Source organism: Megascapheus bottae, unplaced genomic scaffold (genome assembly GCF_031878675.1).
Source record: "Megascapheus bottae isolate mThoBot1 unplaced genomic scaffold, mThoBot2.hap1 HAP1_SCAFFOLD_133, whole genome shotgun sequence".
NCBI lineage: Eukaryota > Metazoa > Chordata > Mammalia > Rodentia > Geomyidae > Megascapheus > Megascapheus bottae.
This window is the reverse complement of record NW_028327627.1, coordinates 346,842-360,712: the sequence shown is the minus strand read 5'-3', so window position 1 is coordinate 360,712 and position 13,871 is coordinate 346,842.

Below are 13,871 nucleotides of genomic sequence, written 5' to 3'. Positions count from 1 at the left end.
AGGGTTAGGGTTAGAGTTAAGGTTATCGGTTGTGTTTGGGTGACGGTTTGTGTGAGGGTTATGGTTAGCATTAGGGTTACGTTTATAGCGATGGTTAGGGTTAGGGTTTGGGTTAGGGTTTGGGTGCGAGTGACGGTGAGGTTAAGATTAGTGTTAGGATTAGGTTTATTTTTAGGGTTAGGTTTAGGGTTAAGTTTAGGGTTAGGGTTAGGGTGAGGGTTACTGTGATGGTTAGGGTGAGGGTTAGGGTTAGGGTTAGTATTAGGGTTATGCTGAGGGTTAGGTTTAGGGTGAGGGTTAGGTTGAGGGTTAGGTTTAGGGTTAGGGTTAGGATTAGTGTTAGGCTTAGGGTAAGGGTGAGGGTGAGGGTCAGTGTGAGATTTAGGGTTAGGTTTCGGTTCACGGTAAGGGTGAGGGTTAGGGTTAGGTTTAGGGTTAGGGGGATTGTTAGGGTGATCGTTCAGGTGAGGTTGAGTGTTAGGGTGAGGGTTAGGGTTAGGGTTATGGTGAGGGTTAGGGTTAGGGTGAAGGTTAGGCTTAGGGTTACGGGGAGGTTTAGAGTTAGGGTTAGGGTTAGGGTTAAGGTTTGGGTTAGGATTAGGTTTAGGGTTAGGGTGAGGGTTAGGGTGATATTTCGGGTGAGGGTTAGGGCGAGTGTTAATGTTAGTGTTAGGGTTAGGGTGAGGGTTAGGGTTAGGGTTAGTGTGAGGGTTAGGTTTAGGGTTAGGGTGAGGTTTAGGGTAAGGGTAAGGAATAGCTTTAAGGTTTGGGTTATGGTGAGGGTTAGGGTTAGGGTTAGTGTTTGGGTGAAGGTTAGATTTAGGGTTAGGTGAGGTTTTGGGTTATTGTTAGGGTTAGCATTAAGGTTTGGCTTAGGGGTATGGTGAGGGTTAGGGTGAAGGTGAGGCTATAGGTTAGGGTTAGGGTTAGGTTTAGGTTGAGGGTTAGGTTCGGTTTATGTTTAGTGTTAAGGTTAGGAATAGGGTTAGGTTTAGTTTTAGGCTTAGGGTGAGGTTGAGGGTTAGGGTTAAGGTAAGGTTTATGGTGAGGCTGAAGGTGAAAGTTAGGGTTAGGATTTGGATTATGGTGAGGGTGAGTTTTATGGTGAGGGTTAGGGTTAGGTTTATGGTTAGGGTTAGGGTGAGTTATAGGGTTAGGGTAAGGGTTATGGTGATTGTTGGGGTTAGGATGAGGGGTTTAGTGAGGGTTTGGGTTAGGGTTAGGTTAGATTTAGGGTGAGTTTTAAGGTTAGGGTTATGTTTTGATTAGTGTTTGCTTTAGGGTTAGTTTTAGGGTTAGGGTTTGGGTTAGGGTTAGGGTTAGTGTTAGAGTTAGGGTTTAGGTTAGGGTGAGAGTGAGGTTGAGGTTTATGGCTAGGGTTAGGGTTAGGGTTACAGTGAGGTCTAAGGTTAGGGTTACAATTAGGTTTAGAGTTAGGGTGAGGGTTAGATTTAGGGTTAGGGTGAGAGTTATGGTTATGGTTAGGGTTAGGGTTAGTGTTAGAGTTAGGGTTAGGGTTTGGGTTATGGTTAGGGTGAGGATTAGAGTTAGCGTTAGTTAGGTTTAGGGTGAGCGTGAGCTTGATGGTGAGGGTTAGGGTTAGGATGAGGTTTAAGTTGAGGTTTAGGATGAGGGTTAGTGTTAGGGTTATAGTTAGGGTTTGGGTTAGTGTTAGTGTTTGGTTACGGTTAGGGTTATAGTGAGGGTGAGGGTTAAAGTTAGGATGAGGATGAGTGTGAAGGTTAGGGTTGGGTTAGGCTTTAGGTTAGGGACCCTTAAGGTTAGGGTAAGTGTTAAGGTTAAGTTTAGCGTTAGGTTTAGGGTTAGGTTTAGGTTTATGGTTAGGGTTAGGGCTAGGACTAGGGTTAGGGTTAGGGTTAGGGTTAGGGTTAGGGTTAGGGTTAGGGTTAGAGTGAGCGTTAATGTGAGGGTGATAGTGTTAGGGTTAGGGGTAGCATGAGGGTGACGGTGAGTGTTAGGGTTAGGGTTTTGGTTAGGATAAGGATTAGGGTTTAGGTTATTTTTAGGGTTAATTAAGGTTAGTTTTAATGTTAATGTTAGGGTTAGGGGTATGGTTAGGGTTAGGGTTAATGTTTGGGTTAGTGTTAGTGTTTGGTTGGGGTTAGAGTTAGAGTGAAGGTGAGAGTTAGGGTTAAGGTTAGAGTGTGGGTGAGGGTTAGGGTTAGGATGAGGATGAGATTGAGGATTAGGCTTGGTGTTAGGTTTAGGGTCACGGCTAGGGTTTTGTTTAGGGTTAGGATTTGGGTTAAGGACCCTTAGGGTTAGGATAAGTTCAAGGTTTTTTTTTAGCGTAAGGATTAGGGTTAGGTTTAAGTTTATGGTTAGGGTTAGGGGTAGGACTAGGGTTAGGGTTAAGGTTAGGGGTAGGATTATGGTTAGGCTTAGGGGTATGTATAGGGTTAGGGCTAGGGCTAGGTTTAGAGTTTGGATTAGGGTTATTTTTAGGGTTAGGCTTAGGGTTAGGTTGATGGTGAGGTATTGGGTTAGGTCTATGTTTAGGTTTAGGGTTAGGATTAGGGTTAGTTTGAGGGTTTGGTTTACGGTGAGTGTTAGGGTGAGGGTGAGGTTTAGGGTTAGGGTTAGGGTTAGATTTAGGGTGAGGGTTATGGTGAGGGTAAAGCTTAATGTTAGATTTAGGGTGAGGGTTAGGTTTAGTGTGATGTTTAGGATTAGGTTTAGGGTGAGGGGTAAGCTCTGGGATGCAGTTAGGTTTAGGGTGAGTGTAAGGGTTAGGGTTATGGTTAGGGTTAACGTTAGCTTTAGCGTTAGGTTTAGGGTTAGGTTTAGGTTTATGGTTAGGGTTAGGGTTAGGACTAGGGTTAGTGTTAGGGTTAGGATTATAGTTAGGGTTATGGTTATGTATTTGGTTAGATTTAGGATGAGGGGTATGCTTACGCTTAGGTTTAGGCTTAGAGTGAGGGTTTAGTTAGGGTGACAGTGAGAGTTTGGGTGAGTGTTAAGGTTTGGGTGAGGGTTAATGTTAGGTTTAGGGTTAGGGTTAGGTTTAGGTTTAAGGTTAGGTTTGGGTTAGGGTATTGGTTAGGGTGAGGGTGAGGGTTAGGCTGAGTTTAGGGTAAGGGTGAGGTTGAGGGTTAGAGTGAGGATGAGGTTTACGGTTAGGGTTAGGGTTAGCATTAAGTTAGGTTTAGGATTAGGGTTAGGGGTAGGGTTAAGGTGAAGGTTACGGTGATGGTTCTGTTGAGGGTGAGTGTTTGGTTGAGGGTTAGGTTTAGGGTGAGCATTAGGGGTAGGGTGAGTGTTATGGTTAGGGTTAGGTTGAGGTTTAGGTTTAGTGTTAGGGTTAACGTTAGGGTTTGGGTCAGGGTTCGGGTAAAGGTTACGGTTAGGGTTAGGACTAGGTTTAGGGTTACGGTTGGGGTTATGATTATGGTTAGTTTTAGGGTCATGTATAGGGTTAGAGTTAGGGTCTGGGTTGGGTTAGGCTTAGGCTGAGGCTTACCGTGAGGGTGAGGGTGAGTGTGAGGGTTATGGTTAGGGTGAGGGTGATAGTTCTCGTGAGGGTTTTGCTTAGGGTGAGGTTAGCGTTAGGTTTAGGGTTAGGGTTTTGTTGAGGTTTACAGTTAGGGTTAGGTTGAGGGTTAGGCTAATGGTTAGGGTTAGGGTTAGGCTGAGGGTTAGGGTAGGGTCATGGTTAGGGTTAGGGTTAGTGTTGGAACACTTAGGGTTAGGGTTAGTGTTAGGGTTAAGGTTAGGTTTAGGGTTACGTTTAGGTTTATGGTTAGGGTTATGATTAGGGATAGGGTCAAGGTTATGTATAGGGTTATGGCTAGGGCTAGGTTTAGGGTTGGGATTAGGTTTAGGGTTAGGGTTAGCGTTGGGGTTAGGTTAAGGGTGAGGATGAGGTGTACGTGTAGGTTTCGGGTAAGGATTAGGTTTAGGGTGAGGGTATGGGTGAGGGTTAGGTTTAGGGTGAGGGTTAAGTTTAGGGTTTGGTTTAGGGTAGGGTTAGGGTTAGGGCTTGGCTTACGGTGACGGTGAGGGTGATGGTTAGGGTTAGGGTTAACATGAGGTTTAGGGGGAGGTTAGCATTAGGGTTAGGTTTAGGATGAGGGTAGGGTTAGAGTGAGGGTTAGGGTTGGGGTTAGGTTAAGGAGAGAGTTAGGGTTAGGGTTAGGATTAGGGTGAGAGTGAGGGTTACGGTGAGGTATAGGGTTAGGGTAAGGTTGAGGGTGAGAGTTAGGGTGAGGGTTAGGTTTAGGGTTAGGGTTATGGTTATGGTTAGGGTTGGGGTTTGAGTTAGTGTTAGTGTTAGTGTTAGGGTTAGGGTTAGGGTTAGGGTGAGGTTGAGGGTTAGGGTTAGAGTCAGGTTTAGATTTAGGGTGAGGGTTAGGGTTGAGGTTAGTGTTAGGGTGAGGGTTAGTGTGAATGTTAGGTTTGGGTCATGGTTAGTTTTAGGGTTAGGGTTATTGAACGTTAGGTTTAGGGTTATGGTTAGGGTTAAGTTTCGGTTTAGGGCTAGGGCTAGCTTTAGGATTTGGATTAGGGTTAGGGTTAGGGTGAGGGTGAGGGTTAGGTGTAGATTTAGGGTAAGTATTAGGTTTAGGGTGAGGGTGAGGGTGAGGGTTAGGGTTAGGGTTAGTTTTATGGTTAGTGTAGGGGTAGGGTGAGTATAAGGGTGAGGGTTAAGTTTAGGGTGAGAGTTAGGTTTAGGGCTTCGTTTTGTGTTAGGGTTAGGGTTAGGATCATGCTTAGGCTGAGGATGACGGTGATTATTAGGCTTAGGGTTGGGGTGAGTGTTAGCTGGAGTTTAGGTTAAGGTTAGGTTTAGTACGAGGGTAGGGTTAGGGTGAGGCTTAGGGTTGGCGTTAGGTTTAGGGTGACAGTTAGGGTTAGATTTAGGATTAGGGTGAGACTGAGGGTTAGGGTGAGGGTTTGGGCTAGGGTTAAGGTTAGGGTGAGGTTTAGGGTGAGGGTTAGGTTGAGGGTTACAGTTAGGGTTATGGTTAGGGTTAGGGTGAGGGTTAGGATTAGGTTGAGGTTTAGGGTTAGAGTTAGGATTAGGGTTAGGTTTAGGATTAGGGTTAGTGTTTGGGTTACGTTTAGGGTAAGGTTTTGGGTTAGGAATTGGTTTAGGGTTAAGTTTAGGTTTACGGTTAGGGTGCGGGTGAGGTTTAAGTTTAGGGTTAGGGTTAGATTTAGGGTGAGGGTTAGTGTTAGGAATATGGTTAGGTTTACGGTTAGTGTTAGGGTTGGGGTGAGGGTAAGGGTGAAGTGTAGGGTTAGGGTTAGAATTAGGCTTTCGGTTACTGATAGGATTAGTGTTATTTTTAGGCTGAGGGTCAGGGTGAGGGTTAGGGTTTGGGTTAGGGTGAGTGTTAGGTTTAGGATTAGTGTGAGGGTTAGTGCGAGGATTAGGGTTAGGTTTATGGTGAGGGTTAGTTTTAGGGTGAGGGCTGGGGTTGGGTTAAGGTTAGTGTGAGGGTGAGGATGATGGTGAGGGTTAGGGTTATTATTAGGGTTAGGGTTAGGGTTTGGGTTAGTATTAGGGTTAGGGTTAGTGTCAGGGTGAGGGTGAGGGTTAGGTTTATGGTGAGGCTTAGGGTGATGCTTAGGTTTAGGGTCATGGTCATGGTTAAGGTTAGGGTTAGGGATACTTAGGGTTAGGTTTAGGTTTATGGTTAGGGTTAGGGCTAAGACTAGGGTTAGGGTTGGGTTTAGGATTAGGGTTAGGGTTAGGGTTATGTATAGGGTTAAGGCTAGAACTAGATTTAGGGTTTGGATTGGGTTAGGGTTAGGGTTAGGGTGAGGGTGAGTCTGAGGGTGACGGTGAGAGTTAGGTTTAGGCTTAGGGTAAGGGTTAGGTTTAGGCTGAGGGTGAGGGTGAGAGTTAGGGTTAGGCTTAGAGTTAGGTTTAGGATGAGGGTTACGGTGAGGTTAAGGTTAGGGTTAATTTTAGGATGGGGGTTAGGGTTAGGGTGAGGGTTCGGGTTAGGGTTAGGTTTAGGTTGAGGGTTAGGTTTAGGGTTAGGCTTAGGCTTAAGGTGAGGATGAGGGTTAGGTTTAGGATTAGCTTGAGGGTGAGTTTTAGGGGGAGGGTTAGGGTTAAGGTTAGGGTTAGGGCGAGTGTTAGGGTGAGGTTGAGGGTTAGGGTTATGGTGAGGGTTAGGTTTAGGGTTGGTGAGGGTGAGTATTAGGTATAGGGTTAGGGTAAGGGTTAGGTTTAGTGTTAGGGTGAGGGTGAGTGTTAGGGTTAGGATTAGGGTTAGGGTGAGGGTTATGGTTAAGGTTAGGGTTAGTTTTAGGGTGATGGTTAGGGTTAAGTGAGGGTTAGGATTAAGGATAGGGTGAGGATTAGAATTAGGCTTATGCTTAGGGTGAGGGTTAGGTTTAGTGTTAGGGTGAGAGTGAGGGTTAGGGTTAAAGTAGGGTGAGGGTTAGGGTTAGGGTGAGGTTTAGCCTTAGGATTAGGGATAGGTTTATGCTAAGTTTTAGGCTTAGTGTGAGGGTGAGGGTTAGTGTTAGGGTGAGTGTTAGGGTTAGGGTGGTGGTAAGGGTGATGTTTCTGGTGATGGTTAGGATTAGGATAAGTGTTAGGGTTAGGGTGAGGGTTAGTGTTAGGGTGAAGTTTAGGGTTAGGATTAGGGTGAGGTTTAGGGTTAGGTTAGGGTTATCCTTAAGGTTTGAGTTAGGGTTAGGACTAGCGTTAGGGTTAGGTTATGGTGAGAGTTAGAGTTATGGTTCAGTTGAGTGTGAGGGTTAGGTGAGGGTTAGGGTTAGCGTTAGGGTTAAGGGGAAGGTTAGGATTATGTTGAGTGTAAGGTTTAGGGGTAGGGTGAGGTTTAGTGTTGGGGTAAGTGTTAGCATTAGGGTTTGTGTTAGGGTTAGGGTTAGGATTAGGGTTAGATTTAAGGTTACGGTTATGGGTAGGGTTATGGTTAGGATCAGGGTAAGGGTTTGGTTTAGGGTTAGGGTTAGTGATAGGGTGAGAGTGATGGTGATGTTAAAGGTTAGGGTTAGGGTTAGGGTTAGATTTAGGGCGTGGTTTAGCGTTAGGGTTACGATTATATTTAGGGTTAGGGTTAAGGTGAGGGTTAGGGTTAGGTCTATAGTTAGTGTTAGGGTTAGGATTAGGGGTAGGTTGAAGATGAGGGTTAGGGTGAGTGTTAGGAATAGGGTAAGGTTTAGGGTTAGGGTGAGGGTGAGAGCAAGGGTGAGGGTAAGGGTTAGGGTTAGTGTTAGTGTTAGGGTTTGGGTTTGGGATAGGGTTAGGGTGAGGTTGAGAGTTAGGGTGCGGGTGAGGTTTAGAGTTAGGTTAAGGGTTGGGGTGAGGGTGAGGGTTAGGGTTTGCATTAGTGTTATGTTTAGGGTGAGGGTTAGAGTGAGGTTGAGGGTTAGGGTTAGGGTGTGGATTAGTGTGAGTTTGAGGGTTAGGGTTAGGGTTAAGGTTATGGTTAGGGTTTGGGTGAGGGTTTGGGTTATTGTTAGTGTTTCAGTTGGGTTTAGGTTTAGAGTGAGGGCGAGGGTTTGGGTTGGGGTGAGGATGAGGGTGAGGGTTAGGGTTGGGTTTTCGTTAGGGTTAGGGATCCGTCGTGTTAGGGTTAGGGTTGAGGTTAGGTTTAGCGTTAGGTTTAGGGTTAGGTTTTGGTTTATGGTTAGGGTTAGGGCTAGGACTATGGTTAGGGTTAGGGTTAGTGTGAGGGTTAATGTGAGGGTAAGGGTTAGGGTTGCAGTTAGGGTTAGAGTGAGGGTGAGGGTGAGGGTTAGGGTTAGGGTTATGGTTAGTGTTAGGTTTAGGGGTTTGGTTAGTGTTAGTGTATCGGTTAGGGTTAGGGTTAGATTGAGGTGAGGGTTAAGGTTAGGGTGGAGGTTTAGGTTTGGGATTAGTGTTGGGGTGAGGGTTAGGGTTAGGGTTTGGGTTAGAGACCCATAGGGTTAGGGTTAGGGTTAAGGTTAGGTTTAGCGTTATGTTTAAGGCTAAGTTTAGGTGTATGGTTCGGGTTAGATTTATGTATAGGGTTAGGGCTAGGCCTAGGTTTAGGGTTTGGATTAGGGTTATTTTTAGGGTTAGGCTTAGAGTTAGGGTGAGGGTGAGGGTTTGGGTTAGGTCTATGTTTAGGTTTAGGTTAGGATTAGGGTTAGGTTGAGGGTGTGGGTTTGGGTGATTGTTAGGGTGAGGATGAGGGTAAGAGTTAGGGTTAGGGTTAGCGTGAGGGTGAGGGTTATGGTGAGGGTTAATTTTCGGTTTAGTTTTAGGGTGAGGTTTAGGGTTAGTGTGAGGGATAACCTTAGGGTAAGGGTGAGGGTTAGGGTTTGGGATACGGTTAGGTTTAGGATGAGAGTGAGGGTGAGGGTTAGGTTTAGGGTTAAGGTTAGGTTTGGTGTTAGGTTTTGGTTTATGTTTATGGCTAGGTTTAGGGTTAGGACTAGGGTTAGGGTTAGGGTTAGGATTAGGATTAGGATTATGGTTAGGGTTAGGGTTAGTCTTAAGCTTAGGTTTAGGATTAGGCTTTGGCATACGTTGAGGGTGAGGGTGAGCGTTACGGTTAGGGTGAGGGTGAGAGTTCGCAAGAGGGTTTGGGTGAGGGTGAGGGTTAGGCTGAGTTTATGGATAGGGTGAGGGTTAGGATTAAGGTTAGGATAAGGTGAAGGCTTAGGGTTTGGTTTAGCGTTAAGTTTTGGGTTAGTGTTAGGGTTAGGTTGAGGGTTAGGGTGAGGGTTACGGTGAGGGTTAGGGTTAGGTCTATGGTTAGGGTTAGTGTTAGGATTAGGGTGAAGGTGAGGATTAGGGTGAGTGTTAGGTGTAGGGTTAGGGTTGGGGTTAGGGTGAGGGTGAGAGTTGGGGTGAGGGTGTGCGTTAGTATTAGTGTTAGGGTTAGTGTTTGGGTTAGGATTAGGGGTAGGGTTAGGGTGAGGTTAGGGTACAAGTTAGGGTTAGGGTTAGGATTAGGGTGAGGGTTAGAGTTAAGGTTAAGGTTAGAGTGAAGGTTAGGATGAAGGTTAGGATTAGGGTGAGGGTTAGGGTGAGGTGAGGATTAGGGATAGGATTAAGGTTAGGGTGAGGGTTAGGGTTAAGGTGAGGGTTATGGTTATTTTTGGGTCTAGGGTGAGGATTAGTGTGAGGGTTAAGGTTAGGGTTAGGGTTAAGGTTAGGGAGAGGGTTAGGGTTAGGATGAGATTCAGTGTTACGGTTAGGGTTAGGGTTAGGTTTAGGGTTGGGGATTGGTTTAGGGTTAGGTTAGGGTTAGGGTGAGGGTTAGGGTGAGGGTTTGGGTAGGCTCTATGGTTAGGGTTAGGGTTAGGAATAGGGTTAGGGTGATGGTTTTGTTTAGGCTGAGTTTTAGGGTTAGGGTTAGGATTTGGTTTAGGTTTATGGTGATGGATAGGGCTACCGCTAGGGTTAGGTTTAGGGTGAGGTTTAGTGCGAGGGTGAGGGTTAGGGTTAGGGTGAGGATTAGGATGAGGTTTAGGGTGAGGGTTTAGGGTTAGGGTTATCTTTAGATTTTGGGTTAGTGTTAGCATTTAGTTAGTGTTAGGGTTAGAGTGAGGGTGAGGGTTAGGGTTTGGATGAGGATGAGTGTGAGGTTTACGGTTGGGTTAGGGTTAGGTTTAGGGAACCTTAGTGTTAGGTTTAGGATTAAGGTTAGGTTTATCGTTAGGTTTAGAGTTAGATTTAGGTTTATGGTTAGGGTTAGGGATAGGACTTGGGTTAGGGTTAGGGTTAGGGTTAGGGTTAGTGTTAGGGTTTGGGTTGGTGTTAGTGTTAGTCTTTCAATTATTTTTAGGGTTAGAGTGAGGGTGAGTGTTAGGTTTAGGGTGAGGATGAGGGTGAGGTTTAGGATCGGGGTTAGGGTTAGGGTGAGGGTTTGGGTTAGGTTCAAGGTTAGGGTTAGTGTTAGGTTTAGGGACCCCAAGGGTTATGTTAGAGTTAAGTTTAGGTTTAGCGTTAGGTTTAAGGTTAGGTTTAGGTTTATAGTTAGGATCCGGGCTAGGACTATAGTTAGGGTTAGTGTTATGGTTAGGGTTACGATTATGTTATGTATAGGGTAGGGCTAGAGACAGGTTTAGCATTTGTATTAGGGTTATTGTTAGGATTACGCTTAGGGTTAGGATGAGGGTGAGGGTTTGGGTTAGGTCTATATTTATGGTTACGGTTAGGATTAGGGTTAGGGTGAGGGTTTGGGTTAGGGTGAGTGTTCGGGTGAGGGTGAGGATTAGGTTTAGGGTTAGGGTTATGTTTAGGGTTAGGTTTACAGTGAAGGTTAACTTTAGGGTTAGATTTAGGGTGAGGGTTAGGCTTAGTGTGAGGGTTAGGGTGAGGGTTAGGGTTTGGGATATGTTAGGTTTAGAGTGAGGGTTAGGGTTATGGTTAAGGTTAGGTTTAGCATTAGGTTTAGGGTTAGGTTTGGGTTTATGGTTAAGTTTAGGCTTAGGAATAAGTTTAGGGTTAGGGTTAGGATAATGGTTAGGGTTAGGGTTATATATAGGGTTTGAGATAGGGTTTGTGTTAGAGTTAGGGTTAGATAGGTTGAGGCTGAGGGTTACGGTTAGGGTGAGGGTGAGAGTTCGGGTGAGGTTTAGGGTTAGGGTGAGGGTTAGGGCTTATGTTAGGGTTATGGTTAGGGTTAGAGTTAGTGTTTGGTTTAGGGTTAGGGTTAGGGTTAGGTTTAGGGTGAGGATGCGAATTAGGCTGAGTGTTAGGGTGAGGGTTAGGGTTAGGTTTGTGGTTACGGTTAGGGTTAGGGTTAGGGTTAGGGTTAGGGTGAGGTTGAGGGTTAAGGTGATTGTTTGGGTTAGGATTAGTGTGAGGGTGAGAGTTAGGGTGAGGGTTAGGGTTAGGGTTAGTGTTAGGGTTAGGTTTAAAGTTTGGGTTAGGTTTAAGTTAGAGTTAGGGTTAGGCTAAAGTTTAGGGTGAGGGTGATATTTAGGGTTAGTGTTAGGGTTAGCGTGAGGGTTAGGGAGAGAGTTAGTGTTAGGGTTAGGAAAAGGGTGAGAGTGTGGGTTAGGGTGAGGGCTATGGCTAGGGTGACGCTGAGTGTTAGGATTAGGGTGAGGGTTACGGTTAGGGTTAGGGTTAGGTTTAGGGTGAGGGTTAGGGTTAGGGCTAGGGTTTGGGTTAGGTTTAGAGTTAGGGTTAGGGTTAGTGTTTGGTTTAGGTTTAGGGTTAGGGTTGAGGTTAGGGATTGTGTTAGGGTTATGGTTAGGTTTAAGTTTAGGGTTACGGTTACAGTTAGGGTGAAGGTGAGGTTGAGGTTTAAGGTTAGGTTAACGGTTAGGGTTGGGGTGATGGTTAGGGTTAGGATTAGGGTTAAGGTTAGGGTTAGGGTGAGGGTTAGGGTGAGGGTTTGTTTTAGGGTTAGGGTTTGGGTTAGTGTTAGTATTGGATTAGGGTTAGAGTGAGGCTGAGGGTTATGTTTAGGGTGAGGATGAGTGTTAGGGTTAGGTTTGATGTTAGGTTAGGGTGAGGGTTAGGATGAGAATTAGGGTTAGGGTTAGGATTAGGGCCATGATTAGGGTTAGTGTTAATGATAGGGACCCTTAGGGTTAGGGTTAGAGTTAGGTTTAAGGTTAGGTTTAGCTTAAGGTATAGGGTTAAGTTTAGGTTTATGTTAGGGTTAGGGCTAGGACTAGGTTTAGGGTTAGGATTAGGATTAGGGATAGGATTAGGGTTATGTGTAGGGTTAAGGCTAGTGGTAGGTTTAGGATTTGGATTAGGGTTAGGGTTAGCGTTAGGATTAGAGTTAGGTTGAGAGTGAAGTTTAGGTTTACGGTAAGGGCTAGGTTTAGGCTGAGGGTGAGGGTAAGGGTGAGGGTTAGGGTAATGGTGAAGGTCACGGTGAGGTTTAGTGTTATGGTTAGTATTAGGGTGAGGGTGAGGTTTAAGATTAGGTTTAGGGTTAGGGTTAGGTTGAGGGTTTGGGTTAGGGTTAAGGTTAGGTTTAGGGTTAGGGTTGGGGTTATGGTGAGGATTAGGGTGAGAGTTTGGGTTAGGTCTGTGGTTAGGGTTAGGGTATGGATTAGGGTTAGGGTGAGGGTGAGGGTGAGGGTTAGGATTAGGGTTTGGGTTAGTGTTAGTGTTTGGGTTAGGGTTAGGTTTAGATTGAGGGTGAGGTTTAGGGTTAGAGTGAGGATGAGAGTGAAGTTTAGGGTTGGGGTTAGGTTTAGGGTGAGAGCTAGGTTGAGGGTTAGGGTTAGGGCCATGATTAGGGTTAGGGTTATGGTTTGGGACACTTAGGGTTAGGATTAGGTTTAGGGTTAAAATTAGGTTTAGCGTTAAGGTTAGGGTTAGGGTTAGGATTAAGGTTTGGATTAGGGTGATGGTTTGGGTGATAGTGAGGGTTAGGGTGAGGGTTAGGGTTAGGGATAAGGTTATGGTGAGGGTTAGGATTAGGATGAGTGTTAGGGTTATGGTTAGGTTGAGGTTTAGGTTTAGGGTTAGGGTTAGCGTTAGAGTTTGGTTTGGGGTTAGGTTTAGGGTTAGGGATAGGGTTAGCATTAAAGTTAGGTTTAGGGTGAGGCTTAGGGTGATGGTTAGGATGAGGGTTAGGTTTATGTCTATGATTAGGGTTAGGTTTAGGATTAGGGTTAGCGTTAGGGTGAGTATTAAGTTTAGGGTTAGGGTTAGGGTTAGGCTTAGGATTAAAGTGAGGGTAATGGTTAGGATTAGGGTGAGGGTGAGGCTTAGGGTGAGAGTTAGGGTAAGGGTTCGGGTTAGGGTGAGGAGTAGGGTTAGTGTGAGGGTTAGGGTTTGGTTTAGGGTGAGGGTGAGGGTTAGGGGTAGGGTGAGGGTTACGGTGATGATTTAGGTTAGGTTAGTTTTATGGTGAGGTTTAGGGTTTGGGTGTGATTTAATGTTAGGGTGAGGGCAAGGGTTAGGGTTAGGGTTAAGGTGAGGGTGAGTGGTAGGGTTAGGGTGAGGGTTAGGTTTAGGGTTAAATTTAGGGGTATGCTTAGGCTCAGGGTTGAGTGAGGGTGAGGGTTTGGGTTCTGGTGAGGGTGAGGTTAGGGTGAGTTTTTGGGTTAGGTTTAGGTTTAGGGCGAGTATTAGGGTGAGGGTGAATGTTAGGATTAGGGTGATGGTTAGGGTGAAGGTGAGGGTTAGGATTAGGGTAAGGGTTAGGGTTAGGTTTAGGGTTAGGTGAGGTTTAGGGTTAGGGTAAGTGATAGCGTTAAGTTTTGGGTTAGGATTAGGGTTAGGGTTAGGTTTAGGTTTAGGTTTAGCTTTTGGGTTAGGGTTAGGGTTAGTATTAGGGTAAGGGTTTAGTTTAGGGTTAAGGTTAAAGTTAGGTTTATAGCTATGGTTAGGGTGAGAGTGTTTGTGAGGGTAAAGGTTAGGGTTGGTTTATATTTAGGGTGAGAGTTAGGTTTAGGGTTATATTTAGTGTTAGGTTCAGGGATAAATTTAGAGTGAGGTTTAGGGTGAGTGTTAGGGTTATGGTTTGGGTTAGGTCTATGGTTAGGGTTAGGGCTAGGATTAGGGTTAGTGTGAGGTTGAGGATTAGGATGAGTTTTAGGGGTAGGGTTAGGGTTTTGGTTAGGTTTAGGGTTAGGGTGAGGGTTAAGCTTACGTTGAAGTTGAGGGTTAGGGTTAGGGTTAGAGTAATGGTTAGTGTGACTGTGAGGGTGAGAGTAAGTGTTAGGGTTAGGATTAGGGTGAGGGTGAGGTTTATGGTTTGGTTTAGGGTTAGGGTGAGGGTTAGGGTGACGGTGTGGGTTACGGTTAGGGTTAGGGTTAGGGTTAGAGTTAGGGTTAAGGTGAGGGCTATGGTGATTGTTGATGTTAGGGTGAGGATTAGAGTGAGGGTTGGAGTTAGGGTTAGAGTTAGGGAGCGTGTTAGGGTTAGGATGAGTTTTAGGGTTAAGGTTAGGGTTAGGGTTAGGGTTAGGTTTAG